Genomic DNA, 12,592 nt, shown 5'->3' with positions numbered 1-12,592 from the left:
ACATGTCTACTCCTAAAATGTCTTTACTCTTTTCATGTCCAGTCCCATCCCTTACAGGTATTGCTGCTAGATGTAAGGAAGCAACCAAATCAAATCAAATCCTCATTAAGTAATCCAGGAGAGGTGGCTCAGCACAGTGACTGAGGGTTCGAGTCCCACAGCAGACTGGTCTGGATTCTGTCCTGGCTCTCCCCTCATTATCACCATGTAACTTGGAAACAGTTACTGGACCTCTCTCTCTGAACCTTCTTCGTAGGCTTGCTAGGAGTATTAAATCAATTAAGTTATGCAAAGTCTTCAGAATAGCCCCTGGCTCACACTAAGCATGCAACACATGCTAGTGATGATTATTATTAAGGTGTGATGGTCATTCTTAATAAGTGCCATTAGCCAGTCTAAGGTACTTGCTTATTAATTCAAATTAATTTTTGACGAAGAGAATTTTAAACAATGATGGGAGAATTGGGGGCTCTGTGGAGAGGCCTTCCTTTAAATCTCACCTTTGTGAAATAAAGTCACTGAAAGAAAAAGAAACAAGCCTTCTGCCTCATCTTCATGTGGAGGAAGAGCAGGAGAGAAGCAAACCAAGTACAGAGGGGACACCCGGGGCTCCCATAGAAGCACACAGTCGAAGGGATTCCACTGCCTGGAAAGTCGGGGGTGGTGGGCAAGGTGGAACCTTTACCCTGCTGTTCTGGCCAAATGCTGGAGATTCCAAGGGCTGAGCTAACCAGTTTCCATTTTCTCATGTTCCCGGATGAAGAAGGAGCAATTCTCATAGCAGGGAAGTAGGAGCTGGTCCACCTTGAGCCACTTCATTCCTAGCACTCTTGTGTTTGCCCTGGTGAAATCATTCACACTCTCCTTACCACACTGGGTCAAGAATCACAAGCCACAAAAGGAGTCTAAGAGAACCTTCCTGCCCAGCTTCCCTTTCCCTGCCCCTCCACTAAGGGCAGAAATGCTTGCTCTGCTATATAACAGTAGCAGTACTTATAAATAGTAATTATAATATTTTATATAATCCCCTTACCTTTTATTCCTAATTATATATAAAAATCATTCATCCTAAATGAATGTATTAATCATTTTATTGTAAGATTTTATTACAATACTTAACTCTATTCATGTACACATAATCTTCACTATTTGCCACTCCTAGAGCAGTTTCAGATTTTCCAACTTTTTCAAAAGGTAACCAATATAAATGGGTAGCAACTTATGACACAATGTTCATTATTCCGCTCCTTATCATGTCTCAATTTTTGAAGGTCTAGAAACACTCACTTTTAAAGTAAAAAAGATATATTTGAAGAAGAGGCCATAATCAGTGAACTGCTTTTGAAGCCCACAATGGCTAAAGATATGGCATTGGTGTTAAAACAAATGGCTCCCAGGGAAACACTGATTCATCCAAATCAAGTAAAATCAATGCAAATGCTCAGCTGTGTGTTGGACACAGAGCAGACCCTTTCCTCTAGGTATATAAAGCTATGGCTGCTTCCCACAAAATGGAAACATTAGGTGGGTGGACTGTTTCTTGCAATTCATGTTAAACAAAAGGGTTTGACTATCCCTGGATTTTTCAAGTAAGATAAAACCAAGGAAAACACACTCAACCATAAACACTTGCATCAGGTTTCTATTGCTGCCATAACAAGTTATCACAAATGTAGAGGCTTACAACACCACCCATTTATTAACTCCAAGGTCTGCAGATGAGTTGGTTTCTTTGCTCTAGGTTTCACAAGGCCAAAATCAAGATGTCAGCTGGCTGGGGTCCTGGAGGGTTATCTGGGGAGGAGACCCTACCCACAAGAGCACCTTTGAGAGGAGACTTGGAGTTGGGCCATGAGAGGCCTTCCCAGTTTTCTCCAGATGTCAAGGCACACATAATACTAGGCCTTAATTTTAGGCCCTACACTGCACTAAGTGCTTGGGGCAAGAAAGGAGGGGAGGGAAGAGGTCTCTGGTCTTCCTCCTCTGTCTAATCTCATCTTGAAACTAGTAAAAGACAGAAATTGCAAGAGAGTCTCCTTTTAACATCATCATCTACCCCAAAACAAACTTTGCAAACATTTTCCTCAAACCAAATCATTGTCTGTTTGTTTTCCCTTCCAGAATGATTTTCAGTCATTAAAAAGCCAGGTAAAGAAAACAAGAAGGAAATTTTAAACTAAATGTAATGGGAAAGACTGGTTAATCTCTTAAAATTTTTCACCTAATGATAGTCTGTACACTTTTAAAATAAATCTTTCCTTGAGAGCAATCAGATTTGTGAGGTGAAAAAGTATAATGAAGTTTCTGAGACGAGTTAGAAATTACAATTTTGCAGCCAAAAAGGAAGAGTCAAGACTCAGCCAGAGGCTGCTCACTGCACATTAGATACGCTAAATATCAATCCAGCGCTTGCCACGCACACATTGCATTTGATCTAAATGAAAACCACGGGTTACAGAGGTCAGACAATGATAAATGCCCCAGAACGTACATAATAAAACACGAGCCACCAGGTTCCATAAGCTAGCATTTAAAATGTAAAACCCACTTATGCTCAACCAAAGGAAAGAAATGACCTTGGAACCAAAGCAGCCATCCCATGATGGCACTTGTCACCACACATTATCAACAAGCAATCAAACACAGCACATGTGTGATCACCATGAAACACATCAGGCAGCTGCTCCATCACCAGTGAGAAAAAAGGGCACAGAATTTGCCAATGAACACAGTATCCCAGTTTCAGTTTTAGGGTCTACGATCAGAATATTCACCTATATCCAGAATGGATGTAGGCTCTAAAACTGTGATACCATTCATTCACTTAACATTTGTGGAATACCCACTACATATATTCTTTTTTTTTTTTTTTTTTTTTTTTTTGCGGTACGTGGGCCTCTCACTGTTGTGGCCTCTCCCGTTGCGGAGCACAGGCTCCGGACGCGCAGGCTCAGCGGCCATGGCTCACGGGCCCAGCCGCTCCGCGGCATGTGGGATCTTCCCAGACCGGGGCACAAACCCACATCCCCTGCATCGGCAGGCGGACTCTCAACCACTGCGCCACCAGGGAAGCCCCATATATTCTTTATATGTCATGTCAGATCTTGTCTTGAGGAGTGTAGCAAAACACAAATGACTGAAATTTTTCCCTAACCATGGGGCACCCACAGTTTACCAGACACATAGACACAGAGTTGAAATATAATGTGGTGAGATGATCATGTGTATAAGATGAATACATATGAGATAAAAAGATGATGTAAAAAGAAAATGAGCTCTTCAGGGTAAGTACAGGAAGGCATCATTGAAGAGAAAACCTTTGAACAGCATGCTTGCAAATAAAAAAAACTTTCCCAAAGTAGAAATGGAGAACACAGCCCTAAGTTTTTATAAGAATGATATCTAACAGCTCCACTGCTCTTAAAGCTAATGGATCCATTTTTAAGTAACAACATAGAATATAATACTCCAAGTCCTTTATAGCTGAGGACTTCCTGAAATCAGTGCTACCCAATAACTAGTAACTATGCAGCTAAGAAATCGATGTTCCTGAAGGACTTCCAGAAAAAGAAGACCTGAAGGACTTCCAGAAGCAATGTCCCATTCAGTCTTCCCATCTGTCCTGGGTTGGGGGAAAGAGAGAAGCAGACAGCTGAGCAGTGGTCACTGTGGTGCTGGGCTACAGAACAGCTTTCCTGAACTGCGCTTGCTACCTAGACAGTCACAAGGAGAGACAGCCCCATCTCTCTCATCATCTCTCAACATTCAAGCTGTTCAGTCTCTAGGAAAATCTTTCCATCTTGCCCCCTTCCTGTCCCCCATCTCCTCTCTCCTATTTCAAACTTATATCCTATAGTGCTGTATATCCTCACAAGCTGAATTAGATCCAATTTTGCAGGAAGATAAGGTGACAATTAACCAAAACAGACCCTGCTCTCACATCCTGATTTCTACAGTGGGATTCCTAACACAGGAGAATGTTAACAAACTGTAACCCCAATACCCAGTCACTAAGGAGTCAAGATGACAAGCCCTCCTTGGCAATGACTCTTTGCCAGGGTGCAGGAGTCCAGTAGTTAGGTGGCCTTACCTCTTCAGTCCTGTCAATCTTTTTGTTTGTTGGTTTGTTTGTTTTTTTGCGGTACGCGGGCCTCTCACTGATGTGGCCTCTCCCGTTGTGGAGCACAGGCTCTGGACGCACAGGCTCAGCAGCCATGGCTCACGGGCCTAGCCGCTCTGCGGCATGTGGGATCTTCCCAGACCGGGGCACGAACCCGTGTCCCCTGCATCGGCAGGCGGATTCTCAACCACTGTGCCACCAGGGAAGCCCAGTCCTGTCAATCTTAATAATGGGATTTATGCAACCCGAAGAGAAATGACAGGTGGGCACAAGTTCCTTCTTACTCTCTGACAGTCTTGGCTAAATGCCCCGAGCATCTTTTATCCACCTTGGCTGATCATGTCTCGATTTCATCAATTTCCTAGGCAACAGTCTCAAAATTAGAATTTAAAACTCTAACGCTGTCCACTAAACCGATATCCTAATCTTCAAAAGATATGTATTAAATTCAGGGTCCAACCTTCCATTTGTCAACTGTTCTTTTGGAGTCTCCTAGAGCTCTAATAGTGGAATAAGCCCTAAAACATCTTACATAAAGCATGGACAGCATCCAATAAAAAGAGCTTTGCTGCATCTTATTTAACACTGAGTAAAATTCTGACTCACCTTTGGAGAATTTAAGAATACCACAATGATATTTAATAATGTTTCCTGTAGATCAAAAAAAAAAGACTTTAAAAGCACACAGTCTTCATCAATATAACAAAATAACTTCTTGATCTAAGGGAGTATGAAAAGTTGACAATCTATAAGTGACAATGGAGCCAAAAAGATCTCAAAAAAGGATACTACGGCTCATTCCTGGGGAGTTCTAGGACTTGACATAATTTGCACATAGGTTCCCAGAAATCCAGGACTGGGGTGATAGCTATTTGTGCTTTGTCCACACCCATTTTCCAATGCCCCTGTATAGACACATCTCAGGCCCTCTAAGCAACATTCACAGGACGTGGTTTTAATTTGCTCCTCGGTATCAATCACAGAAGCCTTAGGACCTCAGGTAAAACCACCGTCACAGAGCTAACTCACAGCAGGGACAGAAACCAGGGCTTGCCATTAGGCCATCACTGAGGGAAGTGTATGTGTGGGGGGGTGGTAACTGGGCCCCATTTTTTCAACAAAAGTGGATTCCAATTAATTACTGTTGGACCATCTGGCTCCTCAAGAAGTGTCACTGGCCCCAGGGACTATTCCTCAGTTCTTTCACATGGACCCTGGCACCACCTAAGACCTAGAGAAGTAACAACAGTAACAGCTGATGCTTATTAAATGCTTACCATGTGCCAGGCACTGTTGAAGACTACATTCATTCACTCATTTAGTCCTCTTAGTAACTCTATGAATTAGGAACTACTATAATTACCACTTGACAAATGAGGAAACTGAACCACTGATTAAACAACTTGCCCCAAAATACAGAACAGCAGGTCCAAGGAACTGAAGCTCCTTCCATCTTACATTCAAACCAAGCCATTCTCAAGAATATTGTCCTAACAGGAATGCACAATCTCAATTTCAAGATTTGTACATTCAACTCACTACCAACTCCTCTTTTCCTAGCTCACCCCTGCTGATATTCTGATTCCACCAGGATACACAAGTCAGAGATCCTACTATCTTTTCACCGTCTCTCCTCCCTGCCCCAACCCATGTCCTCACTTTGCTCACAATCCATTATCTTCGTTCACTCGCAGTTGTCGTCAGTTCCCTTGAACGATCTTCCCTCCATGATATCCACTGAAAAAAACACCTGCCAACTCTCTGCCTTCTCCATGCCAGAACCTGAGAGGCTGACCATGACTGGAGACTCAAACTGTACAATCACAGATGGGCTCACTTTAAAGTCATTATCAGTAACCCAAGGGAACCCTTGGTACCACCCAGAATCCTACCATATTTTATTCTTTCACCTGCCTGGATAACTCCTTCACACTTTGTCCTCCCCCTTTCTCGCTCTCAGCTGATGATCTTGCTTATTTCACTTAGAAAACTGAAGCCATGAGGAGAGAACATGTATGCATTCTCACAGCATCTACCAACCTGCCTGCATCTGTGCTGGTGTCCTGTCTTCTCTCTGCCTTTTTACTGTGGATGAATGGCCACGCTCCACTTAAGCCCATCCCTTCCCATCTATTCAGGAGCTTGGTTCCAGCAATTTTCCGCTCTCTTCCCTGCACCATCAAAGTTTCCCTTTCCATAGAATCATTCCTGGCTGAATACATGCTTTTATTTCTCCCATATTAAAACACACACACACACACCTTTTTGATCCCTATATCTGCCCACTTTACTTCTGTACTTTAAATCAAATCTCTGGGGGAAAAATTCTATAGTTTACTTCCTCTCACCCCCTCTTTTTTTTTTGGGGGGGGGTCAGTATTGATTTATTGGGTGCATCCCTTCTATACCCAGCAATGTCCTATCTACTTTGGGATGTGCACAGATGCAAAGAGATGGCGAGATATGAGACATGGCCCATTAATCAAAAAACTTAGAATTTACTTTGAGATTTAACAACTGTAGCTTGCCTTTATTGGCCTCACTATATGTCTGGAACTATTCTAAGCCCATTTCTGGATTTGTTATCTCGTTTAATTGGTTCAATTGAAAAGGTTCAAGTAGAACGGAAGTTTAATTTTTCCTCACATCACAGTACTGGGCAGATAAATTAGTTGATAGGGCTTGTTATGAGTCGATGAATATGAAATCATTTTCTAAATTATAAAATGCCATATAGGGAATGTTGGGAATTTCATGTACGGTGGTAATTTGGGGAGTAGTTTCAGGTTAGAGAAGACTTTAGAAAAACAGAGTATAGAGCTTAGATTATGAGTCCCTATTTACAGATGGGGTATTTAAGTCTCTGAAAGGCCTAGTGATGTGTTCAAGGTCATATTGCCAATGAGTCAGGGAATCATTCAAGTCTCCTGACAATGGGTCAGCACCCTTTCCTCTAATCCTAATACCACTGGCCAAGTACACAACCAAGCCAAAAGGAAGACTAAAAGTGTAGTGGGGTGGACTAGACAGTCTCAGTTATGGGTTAACATCATTATTTGCTCTAGCACACCAATAATACCCAGAGAAGAAAATAAGGGTCATGGAAAACTCTAATTTGTAGTTTGAAAAAAACAAAAATGAAAACAATGGTATTTTACATGTCTAGCACACCTACTTTGTGCCAGGCATTGTACTAGATGTTTTACATATTATTTTTTCACATCATTCTTTTGACAACCTTTTAAGAAAAGTACTTTTATCCCCATTTTATAGATGGAGATAGAATGATGGCCCGAAGTTCCACAATGGGCCAACTGGGAAGCAGAGATTCAAACTCAAATATGCCTGTATCCAAAATACATACCATCTCCACTCTCTCACTATGCCTTCACTCAAGTGGAATAAATCTGCTATGTGAACTGTTCTCTAGTCTTCATTATTTATTTTTCCCAAATTTGATCATAATTTCTTATCCAAGGGCTAAGGCCTCTCACCCCCTCTTCAGTCCATTTTAGAACCCACTCTAGTTCCTACTACAATGACTCCAACAGTTGTTAAATCTAACGACAGGTGAAGAGTCTTCGCCCGCTGTCTTGAAATACCTTTGTCATGTGGTCTGTAGTACACCACTCCCTCTGTGCTTTCCTCCTAACTTTTTGGCCACATCTTCACAATCTCCTTTGCTGATTGTTCACTGTCTCCTAACCAGGAAAGGCTGGATTGCCCTGGGCTCACATCTTACAACCAGGCTCCTGGCTTTAAATGACATCTATACATGACCACTCCCAAATACATGACCAGAGCAGAATTGTCCCCTGAAGCCAACTGCCTACTTGACATCTGCACTAAGACGCCTATTAGAATCTTAAAGTTTCCATGTTCAAAGAGGAAATGATGATTCTACTCCCTCCCAGAAAAACCTGCTCTCCTTCAGTCTTCGCCATCTCAGTAAATGGTACAAAACTCTTCCACTGGCTCCAGTCAATGCCTCTTTATCGTCTATCTCTTCTATCAATCTGCAAATCCTGTTGGCTTATGTTAAAAATATAAATAGGATCTGTCAAATTCTTACCACTCCCAGGTCCAAGCAGTCATCACCATTCACCTGGATTTCTTAAACAACTCCATTAATGGTATCCCTTCTTCTCTGCATTTAAAGGAATGCTTTAAAATGTAGATCAGATCAGTTTATTCTCCTTCTCAACATCCTCCAGTGGTTTCCCTCCTTGCTCAACTAAAATCCAAAGTCCTTACGATGGTCTGTAAGGCCGTATATGATCTGGCCCTACTCCCCTTCACTCTCCACTGTGTGTCTTGAGAATAAGGCAGCAGGAAGGACCTTAAGGAGACTGTTAGTGGAAGGCGCAGGGCCTTCAAGGGGGCCTAAAGGAAAGCAAAGAGAAAGCTGTTGGAAGCAGGAAGAAAGAAGACCTGACTCTTCAGGCAGAAAGTTTAGCAATCCTGTTGCCTGGAGCAACATGGAAAATAAAAGATGCACCTAATGAACTAGACGATCCAGATAAGATTTCCAGGTGGACTGGGGAAACTGCTGATTGACTTCTTTTGCCCCGACAATGAAATCTAAAAGGAAAGAGATAAGCTGAAAACAAACTGTGAAATATACAGGATCCAGGACTTACTAGGTTTGAAATAAAATTCTCTCACCCCTAGACTGATCAGAAGGCAAATGATGCTACAATTAAGAAATGGCTCCTGGGCAAAGACTGAATCCAGAGTGCTGCCAGGAAATTATGAATGTAACTGTAAAACTTTATTAAGTCTTCAAAAGATTTAATATGATGCCTCATAAACTAAAAAAAGGTCCTCTAAGAATCTTAAGGGCATTGTTGCCCAAAAGTTTTACAAGGAATCTAAGGTATAGAAGAGCTTATTTCAAAGCGATTTGTCAGTGTTGCCTTTGTCTAATAAAGCTGATTATAAGTTGATTCACAAGAAATACACAAAGTTCTTTGAAGAAATTCTATCAGGGGACTTCCCTGGTGGTCCAGTGGTTAAGAATCTGCCTTCCAATGCAGAGATGCGGGTTCGATCTCTGGTCGGGGAGCTAAGATCCCACATGCTGCGGGGCAACTAAGCCCGCACACTGCAACTACTGAGCCCGCACGCCACAATGACAGAGCCCACACGCCACAATGACAGAGCCCACACGCCACAACTACTGAGCCCGCATGCCACAACTAGAGAGAAGCCTGTGTGCCACAACAAAAGATCCTGAGTGCCGCAACTAAGACCTGACACAGCCCAAAATAATAAATAACTAATTTTTTAAAAGGAATTATATCAGCTAGAGTTGAAAGGACAGAGATCCTACACACTGAAAAGAGGTCTTTGGACCCCAATCTTCATCAGGCAAAAAGCAGACTGAAAATACTACTCAGCTGCAAACATACATTACTTTTATAGAAAGAGAAGGAAAACTCAGAGAACAGAACCAAAAGCCCAGAGGGCAGAGCCAACTGTCACAAGAAGTAAGACCAAGCTCTAATCAAAGAAATGGCTACATGTGCCTAGCTAGATTTCAGAACTGTTATGGACTAGTGATTGCTATGTGCCTCCTGTTTTCCCTCATTCTAAATGCAACTCTTTATACCAATTATCCTATCCCATGTGTGTCCCATCACTATATGCTGAATGGTGGTGGGGTATGTGGATATATATTTCTTACCCTCTTAATTCACAGGTCTTCAGATCAAGAGGAACTATATTCAAGGGATTGCACTTGAAGAACAATACCCAAAGAGTCTGCCCTGATGGGCTCTTGGACCTTAAGTCTGAGTCCAATGTCATAATAAATGAGATTTGCGAAGGCCTTGGGAGGGATAGGTGCATTTTATATGTAGGAGGAAGAGAAGTAATTTTTGTCTGGAAAATAGACTCTCATGTTTTAAAACGTGTGCAAATTTAGTTGACACTCCTCCCATCAAATGGGATAATCTAATCTCTCTTCCCTTTAAATGCAGGCTGGCCTTCTCTTCACTTCAAATCAGTAGAATACAGCAAAAGTAATACTCTCTGACTTCTGAGCTTAGTCATAAAAGGTGATACTGCTTTTGCCCCTCCCTCCCTCCCTATCTTCCTCTGGATGCCTGCCCTGGGAACCCAAACTCTACCCTGTGAGGAAGGCAAGCAACAACATGTAAAGTCCAGATGTAGGTGTTCTACCACCAGCCAAGCCCAAGCCATTGCCAACACCAACCACCAGACACATGGCTGAGATTTCAGATAACTTCAGCCTCCAGCCTTTGAGCCTCTCCAGCTGAGACTAAGTGATGCAGAGCTGAGCTGTCCCTGCCAAGCCCTGTCCTCACCACAGGTTTATGAGTAGAGTTGCCTTTTTTGCGGGGGGGGGGGGGGCTGCATTACATGACTTGTGGGATTCTTAGTTCCCCAAAAAGGGATTGAACCCACACCCTTGGCAGTGAAAGCACGGAGTCCTAACCACTGAACTGCCAGGGAATTCCCAGAGTTGTCTTAAGTCACTAAATTTTGAGGTGGCTTGTTATACAGCCATGATTAACAGGAACATGTGCCAATTCATCAAGATCTCTTTGATTCCTCACTCTTGCATACAACATGCTTGCTTTTCCTCCTGTGCTTAAATCATCTGTGAACCTGGTGAGCATGCCCTAGCCCTCCATAGCTTCATCCCAGTTACTGGTATCAATATTGTAAGCCCTGGAACATACCTAGAGACTTCCTTCTAAGTTGATATAATTCAAAAATCAGTTCTCTCTGCTTAAGGCTTAACCAACTAAACTATCTTTCAATTTAACCATGATTTTTTCATTTAATCCACAAATATATCAATTTTTCTGTATATCTTTCTGAATTCTAAATATACTAGTTTTATCACAAATAAAGAGGTCAGACATGAGTTGGTTTTTTGGTTGTTAACAGAACTATGTTGGATTATAGGGACCAACTATTCTATCTCCTAGAAGCCCACAGATCATTCCTTGGACATGCCTTCCTGCCAAGCCACAACTATCTCCAGTCAGGCTGCTCTACAATTGCATCTAACAGGCTGTCCTAATCTCTCAGGGGCCAATGTATCTAATCACAAATTAGTTTGGATTTCTTTTTCTTATTCTTCTTCTTTTTTATTTATTTGGTTGCACTGGGTCTCAGTTGCGGCATGCATGTACGATCTAGTTCCCTGAGCAGGGATCGAACCCGGGTCCCCTGCATTGGGAGCGCAGAGTCTTAACCACTGCGCCACCAGGGAAGTCCCGGGATTTCTTCTTAGAAATAAAAACAAACAGGTCTTAAGGATGACAGATTCTACGAGAAAAGTCCTGAATGCTGTGAGTGAACTTTAAGATATCAATTTTGTGCTGCTCAAGAGACTTTAGTTCTTCTTCAAGAAGTTTTGTCTATATTTTTGATAACTGAAGTTGCTACCTACACATTTCTAACATCTAGATAAGTGAGGCACCACAGTTTAGACTATGGAATCATTTTCATCTTGAAATAAAATCTTAAATCTGACATACTCTGAAACTGTAGTAACTGAAATAATACACAGGTGGTTAAACTAGAGTTTGTTTTTAAACTCTGTTCTAGTAACTGAATGTAAACATGGCTTTAAGTAACCATGTAATTTGTCACAGAGAAGCCAAGCCAACCCCAGGGGTTATGCAGTAAATAGGACCTGGAGCTCCTATTCAGCACCACTACACACAGCTGTGCCTAACTCCAGAGGCCCGAATTACACGGTGGGCAAAGATGTACATGGCAGCCCTGCCCCTCTTCTCTGCATTTATAGTCTATTTCTCCCTAAATGACCTTAAAAACCTTAAAGTCTCATGACTCTAAAAACCTAGGGACTCCCAAATGTGACTCTAACCTCTCAGGAGCCCAACTACTAGCCTAACATCTCCACCTGGATGTCCACTGCGCATATGAAGCTTCACCTGTTCAAGCTTAACCTGACTCCCCACTCCCAAAATCCAGCTCCTCAGTCAGGTCCCATCACTTCTTAGCTTCAACTTTCAATAGATTCCCATATACCCAGCCTACCATAGGCTGCTGGGCACTCTGTAATACAGACCCTGCCTACCAGTCACTTTGTCACCCTCCTTCTCACTACTATTAGCACCACTAGTCTTTTTTTCAATTCTAGAAGACTTCATATTTGTCCCCGCCTTAGGCCACTGAACAGCTGTTCCTTCTGCCTACCATGCCCCTCCCTTCTTGCCATTCAAGTCCCAGTTTAAATGTCATCTCAGAGAGGCTGTTTCTGACCACTCAACAGAAGGAGCCTCCCAGTCACTCTGGCACATCTTATATTATTTTCAAAGCACTCATCACTACATGATATTTGAACACATATTTACGATCTGTCTCTCTCTAGAATATAGGCCAGGGACCTTGTCTCTTGCCGACCACTGCACCCTAGTTGCTGAGACACAGTGGTTACCCAGTAAGTATTTGCTCCATGACTCAGCGGAG

At 42.4% G+C, this 12,592-nt stretch overlaps 1 protein-coding gene across 1 annotated transcript in view; it reads right to left on the bottom strand.

Annotated features, from left to right (window-relative positions):
- EPB41L4A (erythrocyte membrane protein band 4.1 like 4A) overlaps positions 1-12,592 on the bottom strand; it is a 256,576-nt gene that overhangs the window by 122,617 nt on the left and 121,367 nt on the right. The gene's annotated exons all lie outside the window — the stretch shown is intronic.

This window comes from Mesoplodon densirostris, chromosome 3, assembly GCF_025265405.1.
Source record: "Mesoplodon densirostris isolate mMesDen1 chromosome 3, mMesDen1 primary haplotype, whole genome shotgun sequence".
In the NCBI taxonomy this organism is placed as follows: Eukaryota; Metazoa; Chordata; class Mammalia; order Artiodactyla; family Ziphiidae; genus Mesoplodon; species Mesoplodon densirostris.
This window is presented reverse-complemented; position numbering and strand designations above follow the sequence as displayed.